The sequence below is a fragment of the Rhinoderma darwinii genome, chromosome 2 (assembly GCF_050947455.1).
Source record: "Rhinoderma darwinii isolate aRhiDar2 chromosome 2, aRhiDar2.hap1, whole genome shotgun sequence".
Classification (NCBI taxonomy): domain Eukaryota; kingdom Metazoa; phylum Chordata; class Amphibia; order Anura; family Rhinodermatidae; genus Rhinoderma; species Rhinoderma darwinii.
In genome coordinates this window covers 17,472,025-17,497,919 of record NC_134688.1, presented here as the reverse complement: position 1 = coordinate 17,497,919, position 25,895 = coordinate 17,472,025, and the positions used below count along the sequence as shown (strand labels likewise).

General features: G+C 43.6%; 1 protein-coding gene across 2 annotated transcripts in view; it reads left to right on the top strand.

Annotated features, from left to right (window-relative positions):
• The window catches only part of DLG2 (discs large MAGUK scaffold protein 2), a 1,355,189-nt gene that overhangs the window by 37,119 nt on the left and 1,292,175 nt on the right, over positions 1–25,895 (top strand). The window lies entirely within an intron of this gene.

The window sequence follows — 25,895 nt, the reverse complement described above, 5'->3', positions numbered from 1 at the left end:
TCACTTGTTGTTGTCATGGGTAAAAGGGGCGATTTATCAGAGTTGCAAAAAGGGCTGATTATTGGCTTTCGTGTCCCGGGTGGCGGTATTTCTCACACAGCGCAGCTTGCGAACTGTTCGCGTGCTGCTGTGGTGAAAGTTTATCGTGAATAGATAATTGGCACCATTGGGAATAACCGACGTGGAAACTGCACAGCACCACGTGCCATAGATGTGAGAGGTGAATGTCGGCTACGAAGGTGCGCTGGGGCCGAACGACACGCTACAGGGGAGCAGCTCACCGTGAAAATCAACCAGGGGGCTACCAGACGTGTGTCTAATACAACAGTTCGGTGAACCCTACTACATATGGGACTCCGAAGCCGACGGATGGTCACTGCTCCTATGTAACAAAGGTGTATCGGAAAAAAAATCTTCAATTTGTACGGCAGCATCGGAATTGGACCACCGATGATTGGCAAAGGGTTGCGTTCTCCGATAGGTTACGTTTTCTGCGTCATCGAGCGGATGGAGGTTGGCGTGTCAGGCGGGAAACATCAGAGAACAAACACCCTGCGACCATTACTGGAAGAACACAAGCCGGTGGCGGCAGCGTTATGGTCTGGGGGATTATTTCATGGCATTCTCTGGGCCACTCATCCATGTGGAAGGCTCTGAACCGATTTGGGTATGAATCCATCGTTGCAGATCACGTCCCCCCATACATGATGTTTGTCTTCCCTGAGGCAGATGGAATCTTCCAGCAAGACAATGCGACATGTCACACGGCTAGAAATGTCCGACAGGAAGAGCCCGACCAAGACTTCCAATTACTTTCCTGGCCCCCATAAGTCGCCAGACTGGAACCCAATTCAGCATCTGTGGGACCTCGATCGTCTTGTTCTCTCTATGGATCTTCCCCCACGCACCCTCCAGCAAATGTGGGACGCTCTGCAGTCAGTGTGGCGCCACATACCGGAGACCACCGACTAGCACCTTATTGATCACTCCCAGTCCGTCTAGCTGCTGTCCATGCGGTTACTCTGGACATTAGCTGGTGGTCATAATAATGTGACTCGACTGTGTATATCTTATTAGGGGAAAGTGGCATCTTCCGCACCTTCCAGCAGCCTGTAGTTCTCTTTTCCCTGTCTGCAGACTATCTGTAAATTATTCATTATCCCCCTTAGCCACCAACAAAACAAAAATCTAGTGTAATAAAGTAAATAGAATTCAGGGAGGAGGGGGATGCAGCTGCAGTTTTCTCTCTGTGCGCCTCGGGCTGCATCCTGAGGAGGGGGAGCAGCAGGGGACATCTGATTGGCCCAGAAGCACACAGCACAACTCTTCTATCACTCCAATAAGAGGAGCTGAAACTCTGGTGGAGGCGGCGTGTTCATGCGTTACATGGGCGGCCATTCATTCAAATGCCTGGCGTGCAATGCTACATTTCCCCTGCAGCGGGCGCTACACCGACTGTTAAAATGATCCCTTTATAACCTAAGCAGGGATCTTTGATCTGGGTAATTGCCATGTAATATACAGGATACAGTACACATAATCCATGTCATTTCTCTGGAGATTTGAGGATTATTTACAGGGTAAATGTCAATGATTATAGTTACTAGCTTAATAAAAACAACAAAATATATGTTTTTCCCAATTTCTATAAATTTTCCCATATACGTTATCATGCCAACAAAATAAAAACATAGAAAATCCAAAATATCCCTCAAGTACTACAAAATAAAATAAATAATTATTGCGAAAACCCACAATGACCTTTGGTCATGAAAGGGTTAACTAATGTAAAGATTTCAATATCTGTATGGAGATATCCAATGCCGCTTCTTTATTTCACTATATATTTGCAGAATGTTGATTGTTCTATATAACATAGCCACCAGGTGGCGCTCTGTCACTTATAATGCTCATTTATATTCGCTCTCGTATGGGTTCATATATAATCTGTTCCTAAAAAGTCCCGTATCCCGGCTGCTATATTTATATACATTATAATGGAGAGGAGTATTATTATGTCATGTATATTTTACTATCTGTAACATTTAGTAACTGGAAAAGATCTAATCCATCCATCCATCCATCCTCAGCCCAGCAGCACAAGCAGTGTGTGAGTTCAAGCCCTGGGGAACAGACCATATCCCATATATGTAGATACAAAAAATAGGCAGCACTCTGTAGATATAAGGGAAAAATCAGCGGTACTTTATTACCCTCAGTGCAACGTTTCAGCTCCGTCCACTGGAGCCTTTCTCAAGCCCACAGTTTTGTTTTGTTTTTCAATAGTGAGCAAAATAGTGAGTGCAGCTCTGGAGTATAATACAGGATGTAACTCAGGATCAGTACAGGATAAGTAATGTCATATATGTACACAGTGACTCCACCAGCAGAATAGTGAGTGCAGCTTCGGAATATAATACAGGATGTAACTCAGGATCAGTACAGGATAAGTAATGTAATGTATGTACACAGTGACTCCCCGAGCAGAATAGAGAGCGCAGCTCTGGAGTATGATACAGGTGGAACTCAGGATCAGTAGAAGATAAGTAATGTAATGTATGTACACAGTGACTCCACCAGCAGAATAGTGAGTGCAGCTCTGGAGTATAATACAGGATGTAACTCAGGATCAGTACAAGATAAGTAATGTAATGTATGTACACAGTGACTCCACCAGCAGAATAGTGAGTGCAGCTCTGCAGTATAATACAGGATGTAACTCAGGATCAGTACAGGATAAGTAATGTAATGTATGTACACAGTGACTCCACCAGCAGAATAGTGAGTGCAGCTCTGGAGTATAATACAGGTTGTAACTCAGGATCAGTACAGGATAAGTAATGTAATGTATGTACACAGTGACTCCACCAGCAGAATAGTGAGTGCAGCTCTGCAGTATAATACAGGCTGTAAGTCAGGATCAGTACAGGATAAGTAATGTAATGTATGTACACAGTGACTCCACCAGCAGAATAGTGAGTGCAGCTCTGGAGTATAATATAGGGTGTAACTCAGGATCAGTACAAGATAAGTAATGTATGTACACAGTGACTCCACCAGCAGAATAGTGAGTGCAGCTCTGGAGTATAATATAGGGTGTAACTCAGGATCAGTAGAGGAGAGGTTATGTAATGCGGCAGATTTACTATTCAAAATACGCCAAATTTGTGGCTCAAATTGTGCCAGAATTCTGGCCTACGTGCTGTGCCACACTCGACAAGGGTGCCTGACTTAGTGGGTAAGTGGCCATGATCTAACCGAAAGTGTGCGTGGCTTAAAATGCGACACAAAATTTTGGCACAAAAAACTGTCGGTAACTATGCCAACCAAGAGGTCGTATAAGGAAGAGTAAAGTGTCTAACATGTCTAACTAGATGTGCCAAATTTGTCATCCAGCGTGCACCACTTTGATCAATTTTGCACAACTGACTGCCTTGTTTACACTGTGCAGAACGTAGCCATTATTAGTAAATCTGCTCCAATGTATTTATAAAGTGTCTTAACTTGTATGTAGATTCATTCTATATGTAAACTTTTAAAATTGGTATTCAAAATTAGACTTCGGCTTTAAAATTGGGTTAGGAAAAAAGGGATTTTCCCTCAAAACAATTATAGCCCATTGATTAGAGGTTTATTGATGGTGATTCAACCCCTCGGCCCGCCACCAATGCCAAGACCAGGGCTGCTTGGTATTTATTCCGGGTGTTGATGGCGACTCAACCACATAATAACCAATTGGAGATATTGAAAGTGTTTTATCACTATTGAAGTTTTTTTTGGATAAGGTATATACAGAGGAGGGAAGGTCTCTCAACAAACCTCGCCAACAAATGATTGAAGGGGTTGTCTCCTGAAAATAACCCTTTCCATATGCCCTATTAGGGTATTGGGACATCATAAAGGAGGTTCCCCTCGCTCAAGACCCCCCTCTATAAGCCAAAGCAAAGAGCCATTCACAAAACAAGTCTTACTCTTACAAACCCGGCTCGTCCATGTATTACATGGGTCCCCCAATTATTTGAGGGCCAGCTTATAATAGTACATTTCTTCTGTAGTGGGCGTGCGGGGGAAATGTATGACCTGCCAGAGCTTTCCCCAACAATAATAGCTGATCTCTGGGGGTTGCTGAAGCTGGGCTTATGGCAATCTTCTAATTCCCTGGCTGGTCTCTTAATGAGACAATCCTTTTAACCCCTTTGTGCCGTATGGCGCACATTTGTGGCACTGGAAGCCTGCTGTTAATTACCAGCGCCATATATGTACTGCATAGTTTCTGAAGCTGTGCCCGTGCCATCACCCATGGAAAGACGTCTGTAAATGACAGCCGTCCTCCCGTGGCAACGGCCAAGATCAGAGATAATTTAGTTCTTGGCTGTTTATCCTCTTGGAGGCCATAGACAATAGTGACGGCAGCATCTAAGTGATCAAAATAAAGGGAGGGGGCTTTGTGGGAGCAATAGTCAAATATGGCAGCCAGGGCCTAAGAAAGAACCCATTGCTGCTGTGAATAGTGGCCTATAAGGCTGTGCCTTAAGAGTTGTCCAATAGGCGCCTGTCAGTATTTCACTGACAACCGTAACGCACGGGAATACAAAGATGTTCTAATGCATTGTTTGTTCAAAGTAAAATGAATAAGTCAAAGTCAATAACAAAGTGCCAAAAAAAGTTAAAAGTCTCTGTCACCACATTATAAGTGCCCTATCTCCTACATAAGGGGATCGACGCTGTAATGTAGGTGACAGTAATGCTTTTTATTTAGAAAAACAATCTATTTTTACCACTTTCTGAGCGATTTTTAGCTTTATGCTAATTAGTTTCTTAATGCGCAAGTGGGCGTGTTTTACTTTAGACCGAGTGGGCGGTGTACAGAGGAGTGTATGACGCTGACCAATCAGTGACCAATCAGCGTCATGCACTTCTCTCCATTCATTTACACAGCACTAGCGATATAGTTATATCGTTATGTGCAGACACAAACACTATAACATTACTGTAGTGTCCTGATAATGAATATACATCACTACCAGCCAGGACGTGATGTGTATTCAGAATCCTGACACGTCTGAATCTTTTCTGTGAGATTTCCAGCAAGGCAAACGTAATCTCATTTTAAATGACAGTTTACATCGTAATCTCGCGAGATTATGTTTGCCTTGCTGGAAATCTCACAGAAAAGATTCAGACGTGTCAGGATTCTGAATACACATCACGTCCTGGCTGGAGGTAATGTATATTCATGATCAGGACACTGCAGTAATGTTAGTGTTAGTCTTTGTGTATGTGGCTGCACAGAGCGATATAGCTATATCACTATCTGCAGTGTAAATGAATGGAGAGTAGTGTATGACGCTGATTGGTCACTGATTGGTCAGCGTCATACACTTCTCTCCACAACGCCCACTTGGTCTAAAGTAAAAACACGCCCAGTTGGGCATTAAGAAACTCATTAGCATAAAGCTAAAAATCGCTCATAAAGTGGTAAAAATGATAGTTTTTCTAAATAAAAAACACTGCTGTCACCTACATTACAGCGCCAATCTCCTTTTGTAGGAGATAGGGCACTTATAATGTGGTGACAGAGCCTCTTTAAATATAAACAAATTTTTCCCCATAAAAATTTGTATTTATTAATATCAAACTTAAGAATTGTACATATATGGTATCCCCGTAACTGCAATGACCCGCAGAATAAAGTTAACACATTTATACCACATAATAAACGACTTAAAAAAAATGGGGGAATCGGTTGTTTTATTTTTTGCCCATCCCCAAAAAATCACCCCCCCCCCAAATAAAATTAATAAGTTAAAGGGTAACTAAACGATTAACAAACTTCTGACGTGTCATAGTGACATGTCAGAATTTTTGATTTGTGGGGGTCTGAGCACTGAGACCCCCACCAATCAAATAGAAAGTCTATGAGCCCGCACACCTAAACATTTATTTCTGGAAAAAGCTGAACAGACACAAAGCGGATGAGCGCTCACTGCTGCTTCGTTTTAGCGATTGATGGGGGTCTCAGTGCTCGGACCCCCACCAATCAAAACTTCTGACATGTCACTATGAAATGCCAGAAGTTTGTTAAACGTTTAGTTACCCTTTAAGTGCGAAGATATATGTACCCCAAAATCATGCTATTAAACATTACAACTATGCCTGCAAAAAACAATTCTTCATATATGTATGTAATTCAAGAAATAAAAAAGTTACGGCTGTCGAGGCAAATTGAAAAACCCTCTGCGTTCTTAAGAGGTTAATGCTATCAGCCAGTAATAATAGCATAACAACGCTGACCTTGTCCCCACAGTAAGGACACATCAAACATTACAGAATATTGTCTTATATGTTTTTTTGGTTTTTTAAATTCTTATTATATATTCTTTATTATATTTGAGTTTTTTTTTTTTTTTTTATTTATTTCCCCGACGATGTCAATGAACAGACGTGTACGGTATGAGATGATTTCCTAAAACGTGAAGGTTTCCATCGCGTATTCTGCAGAACACCATGTTCTTGAGGGGATCGTGTCTGTCTCGCCAGCTTTTGTTTCTCATCAGTAAAACGTTAATGACAAGACTAGCAATTTTTGTCAGACTGACAGCATTCAAGACAAGAGCGGCTCCAACGTCCATGGCTAATAAGACGTTTGACCTTGGAAAGTTTTGCCAGTATGCTTGAAACAAATGTGTACACCTAACTTTTCACGCTCTTGCTGGCTTTAGTCTCTCTTTATATGAATCATGGCTTGTTCTTAAACTCATTGATCCAAGTTCAAAGCCTAATCTAGATCCACCACCTAACCAACGATGGTGTGATATGCCACCATATATGATGCCACCATACTATCTCCAGTATAGTAATGGAGTATTCCACATATTCCACCTCTCCACTGCCCTCTTATAGCCCCTCTCTTCTCTTGGTGGTGGTGGTGCCCTATAAAACCTCTGTTGCTATCCCACCAAGTGCAGTTATTATGGTGGGCTCATGCTTGCACGTTTATTGATTAATCATCAGTTGTTTCTATAGAGGTAGATGAAGATCGTCGGTCATTGACAAGTGGTGGCCATACACCTTCGTTAGCTGTCGGTAAAACGCTTGTTCGACCTGTAACCTGTACAGGGCACCAGATGTTGGAGAGTCCAGTGCAGGTTGTGTTGCGGAATAGATGGTACGGAGAGAGGAGTGATGGCAAAACATGTCTTTACTTTTAGACCGGTGGTACACGTCACACACACGGCTACAGAAAACAATTACAACAATTCTTCTCAGTAACCACTGAGATGCACAGTCTTATATGCAACAGTTGAGGCAGGCAGATGATGGCTGGCTTGCTGTATACTTGTTGGAGACAGGGCTAAGGGCGCCCCACCCTGGTACAGTGGTTGGTTTGGCTATTCAGGCCTAGAAGGCCACAAAATGGAGGCTGTTGGCTGCTTCACTTCGGGCCCAGTGCCCATTGAGATGGAGGTTGTTGGTTGCTGATTCACAGGCCTCTATAAGCCTAATTTCAGACCATCTCTTTCCTTAGTCTTGCGCTGTGCTGGCCACTGCTGGTTCACCTCTTTCTGACTGGCCTGCCACCCCACCCTCTAGTCAGGCTTCAGGACCTGCTGCCACTACAGGCCCAATGATGGATGCAGCCTAGCCCAGTTCTCACCGTCTCCTCTAGGCTCTTCAGTTCCAGAGCTTGCAGTCTCAGTCAGTCTCTCTTGACATGGGAAACACACGGTGCCCTTCTTGTGGTGGCGGCCCAGCCAGAGCCCCAATCAGTACTGCTGACGTATCTACCTCCTGACAGAAGCCTCCTGAGTCAAAGCTCTCTCACTGCCTCTCAGTAGTATTTATAAAGACAGACAAGTGTGAATTCTTGAATTAATTAATGCTACTTATATAGCGCCAACATATTTCACAGCGCAGTACAGGGATTGTCATCATACACATCAGTCCCTGTCCCCAATGGGGTTCACAATCTAATTTCCCTATTAAAGACACACTACACACTCACTAGGGCCAATAGGAAGCCAAGTAAGCTATCAGTATGGTTTTAAGTGTGGAAGGTAAACCAGAGAATCCAGAGTAAACCCACATACTGTATAAACTCCACAAAGATTTAGGCTCAGATTATTTATGGGTTTTTTAAATATATATTTTATAAGCATATAGTCAAAGATTTTGTTAAATGCCTTCTATATTCTGAATGTCACTCACAGCACACTAAATGGGAAACACTGGGTAACACTGACATAGAAAAGGACTTGTGAATAGTAGTTAACATCAAACTGATCTGTAGCAACCAGTGCCAGGCAGCTGCTGCCAAGGCTAATAAGATCATGTGATGCATTAAAAGGGAAATAGGGGCACATTAAAATACAAAACAGGTAATCGAAACATAGCAATACACTCACTCTAAACACTAGTCCTTCATCCAGTCCTGCTGTAATGAATAAATAATCAAGTATTATAAGAAATTTGGACTTGGAGCTCTCCGAGGTGACTCGTACCTATGATTTCATACAGTGGGTAGGATATAGTCAATTAGAATGAGTCTCGCCAGTTGCCATGGTTCCAATCTTCCATAGTCCTCCTGTTTCCACCCATGGAAATATTTTGTTTCCTGGTGATCGCCATTGCTACTCATTTTTTTATTGTAGTAGATGTACTGTGATTTTGTTTATGATAAAATCTATGATATTTTTACGCAGGAAAAAAGCCTCTTGGGGAGATGGTTTTTCCATTACCTGTTTTCTAATCGAATGTTTGTCAATACCAAAAATACTTTTTAACAGTACACTCGACGCATTATTCTATGTTTCTAATGCTTTCGGGTGTTGCCCATGTATATATTTTTTCAGTACAGATGATCTATTTATACCCAGCACTGCTACTAGAACAAGGGGGCAACCACTACAGACCTACAGGTCTCCATCACCATATTCATTGGAGGGGATTCTTTACACTAAGAGCAGGGAGTCTATGGAATGTTCTGCCAGAGGAAGTTATGGTTAAAGAGTTTAAAAGAGGCCTTGATACCTTTTTTTTTAAAGTCATAATTTTACAAGTTATATGTTCAAGATACTGAAGATGGGTCGTTGATCCAGGGATTTACTCTGATTGCCATAGCTACAGTCGGGAAGACATTTTTCTCCTAAAATGAGGATAATTGGATTCTATGTCACGAGGGGCTTCCTCTGGATCAGGAGAATAGGTTAGACTAGATGGACTTATGTCTGTTTTACGTGGCATATATAGAAGAATGGTCCTCATAGCAAAGATTAAAATGGCCCATTATGGTACACAGTTTTGCCACCCAGGACAGAAGGGCCTGATGTTTGTTTTGTCTTTTGACCAATCCCCGAGCCCCTTGTTTGCTTATAATGCCATTCCTCTGGCGAGGGGAATCCCACACAGGTTCTCACCCTCCACTAGCAAAATTGATGCAACAACCTGGTTTAGGCCTCTTGTACAGAGTAACTATACAACACCTACAGCTCCATAGTACAGAACCAAAGAAACTTGGTGTAACATTGAGACTCGGTTCACACAGATGTGCCATGTGTAGGGGCCGAATGCCCTGTATATGACCTGCCAAGAGGAATGGGGAAGGGAGGAGACCCCTAAATATATTTAAATGCAAAGTATTACTATTGTTTAATACACCATGTCGTATAGTACAGTCTGTGAAAGATGTTTTATAAATTACAAGCTGACTTGAACACATTCAGTGTTTGGGCATCTACTTGGCAAATGAGATACAATATGGAAAAATGTAAAGTTCTGCATCTGGATACTAATAATCTGCACACGCCGTATGTCCTAGAAGGAGTTAAACTGGAAGACTCTGGGTGTACTTCTAGATCATAGACTAAATAACAGCGTGCAATGCCAATCAGCTGCTTCTAAAGCCAGCAAGATATTGTCGTGTATTAAAAGAGGCATGGACTCCTGGGACAGGGACATAATATTACCCCTTTATAAAGCATTAGTGAGACCTCATCTAGAATATACAGTTTAGTTCAGAAGAGTCACGAAACTGATAAGGTGCATGGAGGATTGTCTTTATGAGGAAATATTTACAGAATTACATTTATTTAGTCTTAGAAGAAAATTCTAAAAGACCGAAAATATTGCAAAAAACGATTCCATGTAAAATGCTCTCAAAAGACAAGGGGCACTTACTCTGTCTGGAGAAAAAAAAAGGTTCAATCTCCAGACACAACAGGGATTCTTTGCTGTAAGAGCGGTGAATTTGTGGAATTGTAACCCCAGCAGTAACAGTAGATGGCTTCAAGAAAGGGTTAGAACCAAAAAAAAAACCATCAATGCTTATCTAAATTTATAGAATTGTATGAATATTGATCCAATCTGATCGTCTCTTGGGATCTGGATCTAATTCTTTCCCTTTTAGGGCAGATTGGTTCATACCATGTGAGTTTATTTTTGCCTGCTTTTGGATAAAGGGGGAAACAAAGTTATAAAATGTACCAATTCACTCATAACCTTCACCCATTCCTTGGTTGAACTGTATTAATAATGTAACTAAGATCTATAAGGGTAAGTTCACACGTAGCATAAATACTGCAGATTTTCTGCAACGGATTTCGTTCAAGAAAATCGCAGCATAATACAGTAACAGCAGAGTAGATGAGATTTGAACAAATCTCATTAACACGCTGCGTAACTGATAAGCGGAAAAAAACGCTTGAGTTCAATGGGAGGTAAAACCCGCAACAAATATCCGTTGTTGCGCTTTTTTGCGTCGGAAAAGCAGCGATTCTGTGACATAAAACGATACTCGGAAAAAAATAAATCCTAAACTTACCCAGAATTCTGTGTTTCTTCATCCAGGCTGGCCTCCTGGGATGACGTCTCATCCCATATGACCGCTGCAGACAATCACAGGCTGGCGCGGTCACATGGGATGAAACGTCATCCCAGGGCTGCAGGACGTCGGAGGGATAGTAAGCATCCATTTTTATTTTTTTTTGCTGTTTTCCGCAGCGGACATTCCCTGCGGCGCCCAGGGCGGATACGCTGTGTACTTTTACCTTGCGTATCCGCCCTGTGTCAACATAGCCTAATGGTACTGGACTTTCTGACGACCTCACACATTCATGTTTCTGTTATTACATCCAGTTGTGCATTATCACATTATGTTGGGCAGTTTTAGGGATAGGAGGAGAGAGGCTGGGTATGAAATGATGCTTTGCTGCATGCTGCGAGGGTTCTGTGCTGGTGCGGAGGAACGCAGTCAGCACGATGCCCCGCTGTACGTCTGTTTATTATTTTTTTATGGATCACTGACTTATAGTTACATAGTTACATAGTTCGTACGGTTGAAAAAAGACACATGTCCATCAAGTTCAACCAAGGGATGGGAAAAGGGAAGGTTAAAAATTCTACACATAGGAGCTTATATTTTTTTGTTCTAGGAAATTATCTAAGCCTTTTTTGCAGCATCTCCTGTCCCTGCTGTGACGGCTCCTGCGGTGACTATTCCATAGATTCACAGTTCTCAGTAAAGAAGCCTTGTCGCCTCTGCAGGTTGAACCTTTTTTTCTCCAGACGGAGGGAGTGCCCCCTTGTTTTTTGAGGGGGTTTTACATGGAACAGGATTTCACCATATTTTTTGTATGTGCCATTAATATATTTATATAAGTTAATCATATCCCCCCTTAGTCGTCTTTTTTCAAGGCTAAATAGGTTTAATTCTTTTAATCTTTCCTCATAACTTAGATTCTCCGCGCCCCTTATTAGCTTCGTTGCTCTTCTTTGTATTTTTTCATCCTTTCTATGAACTGGAGCCCAGAACTGAACTGCATATTCTAGATGAGGCCTCACTAATGCTTTGTAAAGTGGTAATATTACATCCCTGTCCCGCGAGTCCATGCCTCTTTTAATACACGACAATATTTTGCTGGCCTTTGAAGCAGCTGATTGACACTGCATGCTGAAATTTAGTTTATGATTTACAAGTACACCCAGATCCTTCTCAACAAGTGACTCCCCCAGTGTAGCTCCCCCAAGGACATATGACGCATGCAGATTGTTGGTACCCAGGTGCATAACTTTACATTTATCTACATTAAACCTCATTTGCCAACTGGATGTGTTCAAAGCCGCTTGCAATTCACGAACATCTTCCATAGACTGAACAATATTGCATAGCTTGGTGTCATCTGCAAAAATAGAAATAGTGCTATTAATCCCATCCTCTATATCATTAATAAATAAGATAAATAATAGTGGTCCCAGCACTGAACCCTGGGGTCACCACTTATAACCGGGGACCAGTCAGAGTAGGAATTATTGACCACAACTTTCTTGATACGGTCCTTGAGCCAATTCTCAATCCAATTACAAACTATACTTTCTGAACCTATAGTCCTTAATTTACCCATTAGGCGTCTATGGGGGACAGTGTCAATTGCCTTTGCAAAGTCCAAAAACACTAAATCCACAGCGGCCCCTCTGTCTAGGTAATGCTCACCCCTTCATAAAAAAAAATCAGGTTGGTTTGACAACTTCTGTCCTTAGTAAAACCGTGCTGGCTGTCACTTATAATACTATTTATTGTCACATAATCCTGTATATAGTCCCTCAATAGCCCCTCAAACATTTTCCCCACAATGGATGTTAAGCTTACTGGTCTATAATTACCCAGGAAAGACCTAGAGCCCTTTTTGAAAATCGGCACCACATTTGCCCTGCGCCAGTCCCTTGGCACTATACCAGTCACTAGAGAATCTCTAAATATTATGAAGAGGGGGACAGAAATAACTGAACTAAGCTCTTTAAGAACTCTAGGGTGTAACCCATCTGGTCTCGGGGCCTTGTGTATATTTATTTAATTTACTTTAGCTTGGACCAGATCTACATTCAGCCAATTCAGTATATCAACTGATATATTAACAGCACTGGCACCAGCTACATCTGGATACTGATCTCCCTAACAGCCGGGAGAACAGCCCAACTATTAGTCGGCGGGATGGTAATGCAGGTAAGCCAAGACAATTGATAGTTGTAGGGGATTCTATAATCAGGAAGACGGATAGAATAATTTGTCGCCAAGACCGCCTCAAACGAATGGTTTGCTGTCTCCCTGGTGCCAGTGTTTGGCATGTGGTGGAACGGGTGGACAAATTGCTGGGAGGGGCTGGTGATGATCCAGCTGTCGTGTTCCATGTGGGTACCAATGACAGAATAAATGGTAGGTGGAGGAGCCTTAAAAATAATTTTAAAGAACTAGGCTACAAGCTGAAGGGAAGGACCTCCAAAGTAGTATTCTCAGGAATACTGCCTGTGCCATGCGCATCATTTAATTTTAAGAAAGCCAATTTCCCCAGGATGAGGGCGGCAATTCAGGATATAGACTGGGAAGAACTAATGTCAAATAATGGAACAAATGATAAATGGGAGATTTTCAAATCTACTTTGGGTAATTATAGTGCAAAATTTATTCCTATAGGTAACAAGTATAAACGACTCAAATTAAACCCCACATGGCTTACACCTTCTGTGAAAGGGGCAATACATGACAAAAAAAGGGCATTTAAAAAATACAAATCTGAGGGTACAGCTGTAGCCTTTGTAAATTGTGCACATAGAATTGGAACCTCCAATCTTGCTGTCCAAAACAGTGAACAATTGAAAAAGTTAAAGAAGAGTACTTACAGGGGCTTTAACTCCTCTTTTCAACTCCGGTTTTATAACTCCACTTATATCACAAGCAACTTAATTCAGCTAGCTCAGAACAGACTTGTTTAAGCTGCTGGTACAAGAACAATATCAAGGGACTGGCTTATACCTTCTATACAGACCGTTTACAGGAGAATCTCCGACAGATGGGCAAAATTCCTGCACACTCCAAATTAATGAACGGACTCGCTGGTTATTTCTATGATATTCAGCTGAATGCTGCAAAAAAATAAATAAAGTACTAGACACAGATCTGTCGTTTTATTGTATAATCCCTCATGTCACTGCTATGGATTACAGAAAATCCAATTATACATAATAGCAAAGCCCGAATCTGTGAATTCTATACATATAGTGTAATTATTATTACATACGTTACATTATTCTTTATGCAACTCCCCCTAGTGGATTCAGCTGGTTGTAGTATTTTGTCTTGCCTAGCAACCACTTGACTTGATGACCATGATTTTGGTATTTGTAGTAGCAACATGCACATAAGGCCCCATGCACACAACCGGAAAAAACCTCTGTTTTTGCGGACCGCAAAAATGGACTTATTCTCTTTCATTGAACGCGGACACCTTTCCGTAGCGCTACGGAAGGGTGTCCATGCCATAGAAATGTTCCGAAAATTATGGAACATGTCCGTTCTTTTGTATTTTGCGGGCCGCGCTCCTATACTTTGTATGGGAGCACGGCCCGAAAATGCGGGTGGCAGTCGGCGGCCGGCGGTGCCCGCAATTGCGGGCCGTGATTGTGGGCACGGTCGTGTGCATGGGGCCTAACTGGAAGTTCTATCTGTTATACAATAGACTGGCCCTCATGTTTGCTCAGACTTGTTTCTATCTATCTATCCATCCATCCATCCGTAAGATTTTTTTGTTACACATGTCAGAAAAAGTAGAGTCTTTCTACCTTAAAACTGAAGCTTTTTCTTGAAACATCTTTAGCGATTTCACCCACACAGCCGCGTTGCTACTAGACAGGCAGATATCTGTTCTAGACAGCTGCTCTCCTCTCTCCCTGCTGCTGAGTACTGGAGTTCTCAATTTTCAATATACTAGAACCAGTTTAACACCTCGTCTGCCAGCGGAAGCTGCAGAACACTAATTTCTTTAGTCCCAGATATGTTGTAGATTTGAATTGTTTTAAAAAGGCAATCTGTATATAATTATATACCTGAAGATACCCAGTGTTATGTTCGCGGTCGCTGACCGCCGGCATATCCCACCAACCGGCAGCCACGACCGGAGGCCTCTGGAACCTGGCCGGCGTCTCCTTCCACGGAGACGCCGGCACACGCTGCTCTCTCCTCCTGCTGTTGCCTGTAGGTTGTGCGTGTTTGTCGCTGGTCATAAAGGACACCAGCAACTTCTTCCCTGACCAGTCCCAGCACACCCGGGACTTTAAAAAGTACACTGCCCACTTCCATTTTGCCTGAGCATTGTTGTGTCTTCCCAGTGTTTGTCATGCAAATGGTTCCTTAGGTGTATCCTGTATCCCGTGTCGTGTATTCTGTATCCCGTATCCAGTATCTGTGTTCGGTGCCAGTGCCAAGTCAAGTGTCCGAGATGACTTCTGTGTTCAAGTCCATTGTCTGAGACGGCTTTTGTGTTCAAGTACAGCATCTGTGCCAAGTCCAGGGGTTCAGCACAAGGCTGCTTATGATAGTCCGGCACCTCTGTGCTTCTGATCATCCGGCACAAGCCAGCAATCCAAGTACTCTCGCTCTAGTGACTGTTATTGACATTTTGTTTGACCAGCTGCTACTCAGCTACGGCGGAGCGGCCCAGTGAGTCCACATGCCCTACAGCCGTGACTCCCAGGTTATAACAGCGTGGTCTTTATTACTATATGCAAGAAGATGTACAGGGTGGGCCATTTATATGGATACACCTAAATAAAATGGGAATGGTTGGTGATATTAAATTCCTGTTTGTGGCACATTAGTATATGGGAGGGGGGGGGGGACTTTTCAAGCTGGATGTTGACCATGGCGGCCATTTTGAAGTCGGCCATTTTGTATCCAACTTTAGTTTTTTCAATGGGAAGAGGGTCATGTGACACATCAAACTTATCGAGAATTTCACAAGAAAAACAATGGTGTGCTTGGTTTTAACGTTACTTTATTCTTTCATGAGTTATTTACAAGTTTCTGACCACTTATAAAATGTGTTCAAAGTGCTGCCCATTGTGTTGGATTGTCAATGCAACCCTCTTCTCCCACTCTTCACACACTGATAGCAACACCGCAAAAGAAATGCTAGCACAGGCTTCCAGTATCCGTAGTTTCAGTTGCTGCACATCTCGTATCTTCACAGCATAGGCAATTGCCTTCAGATGACCCAAAAGATAAAAGTCTAAGGGGGTCAGATCGGGAGACCTAGGGGGCCATTCAACTGGCCCACGACGACCAATCCACTTTCCAGGAAACTGTTCATCCAGGAATGCGACATGTCAATGGCTGTAAACAAAGAGAAGCTTGTAAATAACTCATGAAAGAATAAAGTAACGTTAAAACCAAGCACACCATTGTTTTTCTTGTGAAATTCTCGATAAGTTTGATGTGTCACAGGACCCTCTTCCCATTGAAAAAACTAAAGTTGGATACAAAATGGCCGACTTCAAAATGGCCGCCATGGTCAACACCCAGCTTGAAAAGTTTCCCCCCTCCCATATACTAATGTGCCACAAACAGGAAGTTAATATCACCAACCATTCCCATTTTATTTACGTGTATCCATATAAATGGCCCACCCTGTATAACTTATACCAGCTGTACATATATAATTATATACAGAAGATACCCAGGTTATACCAGCATGCTCCATATCACTATATACAAGAAGATGTATAACTTATACCAGCTGTACATGCATAATTATATACAGAAGATACCCAGGTTATACCAGCACGCTCCATATCACTATATACAAGAAGATGTATAACTTATACCAGCTGTACATATATAATTATATACAGGTGATACCCAGGTTATACCAGCATGCTCCATATCACTACATACAAGAAGATGTATAACTTATACCAGCTGTACATATATAATTATCTACAGAAGATACCCAGGTTATACCAGCATGCTCCATATCACTATATACAGGAAGATGTATAACTTATACCAGCTGTACATATATAATTATATACAGGTGATACCCAGGTTATACCAGCATGCTCCATATCACTACATACAAGAAGATGTATAACTTATACCAGCTGTACATATATAATTATATACAGAAGATACCCAGGTTATACCAGCATGCTCCATATCACTATATACAAGAAGATGTATAACTTATACCAGCTGTACATTTATAATTATATACAGAAGATGCCCGGGTTATACCGGCATGCTCCATATCACTATATACAAGAAGATGTATAACTTATACCAGCTGTGCATATATAATTATATACAGAAGATACCCAGGTTATACCAGCATGCTCCATATCACTACATACAAGAAGATATATAACTTATACCAGCTGTACATATATAATTATATACAGGAGATACCCAGGTTATACCAGCATGCTCCATATCACTATATACAAGAAGATGTATAACTTATACCAGCTATACATATATAATTATATACAGGAGATACCCAGGTTATACCAGCATGCTCCATATCACTATATACAAGAAGATGTATAACTTATACCAGCTGTACATATATAATTATATACAGGAGATACCCAGGTTATACCAGCATGCTCCATATCACTATATACAGGAAGATGTATAACTTATACCTGCTGTACATATATAATTATATACAGAAGATGCCCAGATAATACCAGCATGCTCCATATCACTATATACAAGAAGATGTATAACTTATACCAGCTGTACATATATAATTATATGCAGAAGATACCCAGGTTATACCAGCATGCTCCATATCACTATATACAAGAAGATGTATAACTTATACCAGCTGTACATATATAATTATATACAGAAGATACCCAGGTTATACCAGCATGCTTCATATCACCATATACAAGAAGATGTATAACTTATACCAGCTACACATATATAATTATATACCCGGAGATGTACAGGTTATACCAGCATGCTCCATATCACTGTATACAAGAAGATGTATAACTTATACCAGCTGTATATATATAATTATATACAGAAGATGCCCAGAGTATACCAGCATGCTCCATATCACTATATACAAGAAGATGTATAACTTATACCAGCTGTACATATATAATTATATACAGAAGATACCCAGGTTATACCAGCATGCTCCATATCACTACATACAAGAAGATATATAACTTATACCAGCTGTACATATATAATTATATACAGAATATACCCAGGTTATACCAGCGTGCTCCATATCACTATATACAGGAAGATGTATAACTTATACCAGCTGTACATATATAATTATATACAGAAGATACCCAGGTTATACCAGCATGCTCCATATCACTATATACAAGAAGATGTATAACTTATACCAGCTGCACATATATAATTATATACAGGAGATACCCAGGTTATACCAGCATGCTCCATATCACTATATACAAGAAGATGTATAACTTATACCAGCTGTACATATATAATTATATACAGAAGATACCCAGGTTATACCAGCATGCTCCATATCACTATATACAAGAAGATGTATAACTTATACCAGCTGTACATATATAATTATATACAGGAGATACCCAGGTTATACCAGCATGCTCCATATCACTATATACAAGAAGATTTATAACTTACACCAGCCATACCATTAAAACCACTGACAGGTAAAGTGAATAGCACTGATTATCTCTTTATAATGGCACCTGGCAAGGGGTGGTAAGGATTAGGCAGCAGTTTATCAGTCTGTTTTTGATGTGTTGGAACATGGAAAAACGGGCAACCATAATAATCTGGGCGACTTTGACAAGGGCACAGAAAAGAGCTACTGTAACACAAATTGCTGAAAAAGTTACTGCTGGCCATGATAGGAAGGTGTTCGAACATGCAGAGCATCACAGCTTGCTATGTTTGGGGCTGCGAAGCCACAGACCGGTCAGACTGCCCATGCTGACACCTGTCTACCGCCGAAAGCGCTTTCAATGGGCACGTGAACTTCAGTACTGGACCATAGAGAAATGCAAAGTGGTGACCTAGTTTGATGAATCACAATTTCTTCTACATCATGTTGACTGCCGGGTGCGTGTGTGTCGCTTAATTGGGGAAGAGATGTCACCAGGATGCATTATGGGAAGAAGACAAACCGGCGGAGGCAGTGTGATGTTCTGGGCAATGTTCTGCTGGGAAACCTTGGGTCCTGGCATTCATGTGGATGTGACACGTACTACCTACCTGAATAATGTTGCAGACCAAGTACACCCATCATGGCAGCGGTATTCCCTAACGCCACATTGCAAATATTGTTCAAGAGTGGTCTGAGGAACATGACAAAGAGATCAAGGCATTGATGACCTCCAAATTCCCCTGATCTCAATCCGATGGGGCATCTGTGCGATGTGCTGGAAAAACAAGCCCGATCCGGACAAGGCCGCACCATTACTGCTTATGAGAATTATTTAGGAGATGGAGGCAACATTGGTGAAACCAAGAAAGGTCTGATAAGGTGGGATTGGCTTAATTGTTGATGGCAAGTTTATAACAATTATTAGAAGAGGGAGTCAAAAGTGGTGAAACTGAGCAAGTTTTGAAGATAAAGTAAGACTACGAGCAGTTCAGCTTCTGCAATGAACAACGGTGAAATCCAGAGCTCTGAAGACCAGGTTGGGTTGGCTTCATTGTAGTAGGCAGGTTTGTGAGAGTTATTAGATACGCTGAGTACAAGTGCAAGTTACAATATTAATTCCTTTCCGAGATGACCATTGTAACTCGAAAAATATTGTAACTTGAGACCACAGCTCTATGGAAAACTGTTAATTGGTTCCACAGCCCTAGAAATGGCAACCTAACATAAGAAAAAAAAGGGAAATTGTAGAAATATAATCGGATAACTAATACTGATAGAACAAGTCCTTATGTATTATAGAGCTGCAGGAAGCTGAGGAATCACTACCTATGTTGAGGACAGGAACTTCTTCAGGGTGGGTACAGTAAAAATTAAATGAGGCCCCTCTCACCCGGTGTCCAAGGGAGCGGCTTGTCCTGGCAAATGTAGAGAACAGTATATATAGCCCTGTAATGTACTGTAGAGAGGCGCTACTATCAAGCCCATCAGTGCATGGACATAAGTAATAGTACCCACTGATTGGCTTTACTTGCCCCCAATGTATCACAGGCATTTTACCAGTGAATCGCCAATGCCATTTGAGTGGACTTTCCAGCTGATTACATGTCCGCATATTGGCACTGTCTGCATCATCCTATGTTAAATGTGGTTTCAAGTTAAAATGGCGTAGGAAAGACAATTTTGTAACCGGAGGACATTGTAATTTGAGGGGTTACTGCAAGGGTTCACACGTAGCATAAATACTGCAGATTTTCCGCAACGGATCTCGTTGCGGAAAATCCACAGCATAATACAGTAGCAGCAGAGTGGATGAGATTTGAATAATTCTCATCCAGACGCTGCGTAAATGATGAGTGGAAAAAAACCGCTGAGAAATTGACCTGCAGTGCGGTTTTTTTATTCCGCAACATCTCAATTGTATTTGCAGAATCGCTTCTTTTGTGTTGTAGGTTTTCTCCATTGAATTCTGTCACATAGGACGAAACGTCATCCCAGGAGGCCGGACTGCAGGACGTCAGAGGGTAAGTATGTTGGGTTCTTTTTTAACATGCAGTAGTCCGCAACGGGCATTCCGGCCGAAAAACTGCACCACGTTTTGGTGTGGTTTTTCAGCCGGAATTCCCTGCGGCTGCCAGTGCGGATAAACTTTGTACCTTTATGCAGCGTACCCGCCCTGTGTAAACGTAGCCTAATGATTAATAGTGGTCTGTGACAGTCCCTTAAATAGCCATCACTGCAACATGATTAGGACTGGAGCATGGTGGATCTTGTGGGCACAAGGCCAAAAGGGTAGTACAGGTTTTACAGCAGAAATAAATTGGTGTAAAAAAGTTTTTCAGCAGGTGTATGACCATAAAAATATTGGGTTGTGTGGGGAAGTGGCCCCAACTCTTAAAGGGGACTTTAATACATATATTGTATATTTTTATATATTCCAGAATATGGTTAATTCATGCCTTTAAGTGCTATGTTTTTATGCTGTCCTGTCTCCCCACAGGAGGTGACTGATCCAGAAAGAAGATATTTATAGATATTTATGTTATGTTGCCCTTGTAACGTCCGTTGTCGCTGACCATGAACACCTTCCATCTAGTTGACGCTCTTCTCAAGAGATGTCTGCACATACGGCCATCCTGCTCCACAGTGACCACCAGGGTGCGCTCACGAGCTCAGTCCAGACTTAAGAAGCCAGAGCGCACGCAAGTTAATGATTGAGCTAATTGCTCCAGAGCACCCTGGGCTATAAGAAGGTCCCAGCCCCATCCTCCCACGCCTGAGCTTTGTTGTTGTATTCCAAGTCTGTCTTGCAAATGGTCCCCTAGTGTTTCCTGCTCCCAGTGTTCCCTGTTCCTGTATCCTGTAACCTGTATCCTGATCTAGTGCCGTGCTTAGCTGTAGCCATGCTGTGCTGTATACCACGCCTGTCCTGCTTCTCCACGCCTGACGTCTACCTGCTGCCTAGTTCCTGCCAAGCCTGCCTTGCTACTGCCTGAGCTGCCACAGGTACCCTATATAATCTATAGACTCTGACCTGCGCCCTGTTGGCCAGCTGCCATACCGCCAAGGCGGTACGGCCCAGTGGGTCCACGAACCCTATGTGACAGTATGCTCAGGCCATTTACCCCGCTGGTTGATCCAAGACTATGACGACGTCACAAGAGATGCAGGCGGATATGCTAGCACTGTGGTCTTGACAGGACCAACTCCTCCAGGCTTTGAACATTCTCGCACGTCGGCAGGAGGCACAACTGCCGTTCCTCCTACTACACCTCCTGGCAGTGTCAACCCGCGTTTTTCTTTGCCACTTCGGGACCGCTATGATGGAGACGCAGGTACCGGTCATGGATTTTTGAACCAGTTCCAGATCCACTTCAGCCTGTATACGAGGACATTTTCATCTGACGGCGCAAGGGTCGCTTTCATCATCTCTCTCCTCACTGGCAAGGCTCTTGCATAGGCGAACCCTATCTGGGAGAGACAAGGACCAGACCCGTGACTTCCAGGGCTTCCTCCGGACTTTTCGCATGGTGTTTGAGGAGCCTGGACAGGTCTCATCTGCAGCAGCTTCCTTGATTAACCTACGCCAAGGAGACACTTCCGTGAGCAAGTACGCCATCCACTTCCGCACCCTGGCGGGAGAACTCTTATGGAACAATGAGGCCCTGGTGGCTGCATTCTGGCATGGACTGTCTCCTAAAATTAAGGACAAACTTGCCGCTTGAGACCTGCGATCTACCCTGGATTACCTCATCCTTCTGTCCGTCCGGATTGTTATGCGGATCCGAGAACGCCTCCAAGAGGTTTTTCGGGAGGGAGGCCTTCCTAGTCTGGTCCCTACTTTGCAGCAACCCCTGCTGTCCACAGATGTGGATCCTCCTAAGGAGTCTGTGATGATGGACCAGTGTAAGCTATTCACCCAGGAGAGACAACGCAAAAGCACTTCGGGACTCTGTCTATATTGCGGCCTCGGTGGCCATCTTGTTCGCCTGTGTCCCCAAAAATCCCAAAGCCTAGGGTTGCTAGGAGAGGCAACCTTGGGTAAGAAACGACTTCTGTCTAAATTGTCCATACCAGTGACCATAGTGTCCGGCAAGAGAAAGCATCAGGTCTCTGCGTATCTGGACTCTGGATCCGCTGCTAATTTAATCCGTAGAGACCTGGTGGATCTTCTTCAATTACCCACCACCCCCCTGGAGACGCTGTTGATAGTTGCATCAGTGAATGGATTACCTCCGAACTCCTGTCGTCCTATCCAAAGCCATTTACCCTGTGTTGCTGGGCCTGCCTTGGCTCCGACTACATGCCCCAGTCCTGGACTGGAATTCTGGAGAGGTTCTCCAGTGGGGCCCTGAGTGACAAAGCCGATGCCTGGTGCAGATTCGTTCGGCTCAGCCTTCGTTGCCTCGGTCATTGGCAGGATTGCCGGGTCATTATGCTGCATTTTAGGACGTCTTCAGCAAGAGGGAGTTGGAGACATTGCCTCCACACTGGGCATATGACTGCCCTATCGAGCTGACTCCTGGTGCATCCCTTCTCCGTGGTAGGGTATATCCTCTCTCCTTGCCAGAGACTCTTTCCATGTCTGCCTATGGGAAAGAGAACTTGGAGAGCGGCTTCATACGAAAGTCTTCCTCCCCGGCAGGAGCCGGGTTCTTCTTCGTCAAAAAAAGGATGGTTCTTTTCGTCCTTGTATTGACTACCGAGGTCTCAACCAGATCACGGATAAAAATAAATATCCGTTGCCACTGATTTCAGAACTGTTTCATCGTATACGTGGTGCCAAGATTTTTTCCAAACTAGACCTGTGTGGGGCTTACAACCTAGTCCGGATTCGCCAGGGTGATGAATGGAAGACTGCATTTAACACCCGTGATGGACACTATGAATATCTAGTAATGCCCTTCGGCCTGTGTAATGCTCCCGCGGTCTTACAGCAGGTTTGTTAATGACATTTTCCGTGACCTCCTCTATGTTTGTGTAGTAGTCCACCTTGATGATATCTTGATTTTTTTCTCCAGATCTTATGACGCATCAGAGACATGTTCGTCAAGTTTTGCTGCGGTTAAGGGAGAATCGTCTGTACGCTAAGTAGGAAAAGCGCGTGTTTGAAAAAGATGCTCTACCCTTCCTGGGCTATATTGTCTTGAATCGAGGTCTTGAGATGGATCCTGAAAAGGTAAAGTCTGTCCTGGAATGGCCACGCCCTCAGGGCTTGAGGGCCATACAGCGCTTTCTGGGATTCGACAATTTTTACAGACCGTTTATTCCAAACTTCTCCTCTCTGACTTCTCCTATCTCTAACCTCACTAAGAAGGGCATGAACACCAAGGAGTGGACTCCTGAGGCAGAGTCTGCATTCAATAGCTTGAAGAGTGCCTTCACGTCAGCCTCTTTTCTCCATCATCCAGATGTCTCTCTACAGTTCTCGTTGGAGGTGGACGCATCCTCTGTCGGTGCTTGTGCACTCCTGTTCCAGAGAGGCTCCAAGGGCAAGTCAATGGTATGTGGATATTTATCTAAGCTCTTCTCTTCCGCAGAACGCAACTACTCGATTGGGGATCAGGAGTTACTGGCCATCAAATTCGCTCTAGAGGAGTGGAGACATCTACTAGAGGGCGCAGCTCATCACATCCTGATTTTTACGGACCATAAGAACCTTACCTATCTTCAGACGGCCCAACTGCTGAACCCTCGTCAGGCTAGGTGATCACTGTTCTTTACCAGGTTCCAGTTTAAGCTCCATTATCGCCCGGCTGACAAGAATGTGAGGGCCGATGCCTTCTCCAGGTCTTTCGAGATAGAAGATACCTCGGAGATTCCACAGAACATCATTGATCCGTCTTGCATTGTCTCCGTCAATCCCTTCAAGTTGGGGACATTCCTCCAGGGAGGACTTTTGTGCGCCCGGCTGACCGCGGAAGAATCCTCCACTGGGGACACTCCTCTAGACTGGCAGGTCACGCGGAGACCCGTAAGACTCGGGATCTGATTGCTCGTTATTTCAGGTAGCCCACGCTGCCTAAAGACATTATGGACTTTGTTTCTTCCTGTTCAGTATGTGCAGCCAACAAGGTCGCTCACTCCAGACCTGCTGGTCTGCTCCAGCCATTGCCTGTGCCCAATGCCCCTTGGCAGCATATAGCTTTGGACTTTATTACGGACCTGCCTCTCTCTGCTGGATGCAGTACTGTCTGGGTGGTGGTGGATCGATTTTCAAAGATGGCCCACTTCGTTCCTCTGACTGGTCTTCCTTCTTCCCCTTTGCTGGCCAAGCTGTTCATCCAACACATCTTCCGCCTGCACGGCTTGCCGCAGCATATTGTGTCTGATCGGGGGGTTCAGTTCACCTCGAAGTTCTGGAGAGCCCTCTGCGGACTCCTAGGTATAAAGTTGGACTTTTCCTCGGCCTTCCATCCTCAGTCCAATGGTCAGGTCGAGAGGATCAATCAGATCTTGGAGAACTACCTATGCCACTTCATCTCCAAGCAGCATGATGACTGGGTGCAGTTGCTTCCGTGGGCGGAGTTCTCTTACAACAATCATACCAGCGAGTCCACACAGAAGACACCGTTCCTTATCGTCTATGGCCAGCACCCACGAATTCCTCTCCCGGTTCCTGTTACATTCTAGGTGCCAGCTGCTGACACGGCCTTTGGGGACTTTCCACAGAACTGGCAGCAGACTCGATCCTGCTGGCGGTCGACCGCATGAAGCAGGAGGCGGACACAAGGAGAAGAGAACCCCCTCAGTTTCTTCCTGGAACGAAGGTCCGGCTGTCCTCCAAGAATATTCGACTGAGGGTGCCGTCGTACAAATTTGCTCCCAAGTTCCTCGGTCCTTTCGAGATTCTGCAGCAGATCAACCCTATCACCTACAAGCTTCGGCTGCCTCTTACCCTCAAGATCTCCAACTCCTTCCATGTTTCTCTCCTGAAGCCAGTGGTTCTGAACCGCTTTACCAAGACTCCAAGCCCTACAGACACCTTCGAGATTAAGGAGATCTTGGACATTAAAAAAGTAAGAGGAAGACCCTTTTATTTAGTAGATTGGAAGGGGTTTGGTCCAGAAGAGAGAACCTGGGAGCCAGAGGAGAATCTCAACGCTCCTACCCTCATTAAGAGGTTTCTCTCTCGTTCTGGTCCCAAGAGGAGGGGCGTAAGAGGGGGGATACTGTAAAGTCCCTGGTAGCTGACCACGAACTCCTTCCATCCAGTCGACGCCCTTCTCTCAAGAGATATCTGCACATACGGCCGTCCTGCTCCACAGTGACCACCAGGGTGCGCTCACGAGCTCAGTCCAGACTTAAGAAGCCAGAGCGCACGCATTTTAGTGATTGAGCTAATTGCTCCAGAGCACCCTGGGCTATAAGAGGGTACCAGCCCCATCCTCCCATGCCTGAGCTTTGTTGTTGTATTCCAAGTCTGTCTTGCAAATGGTCCCC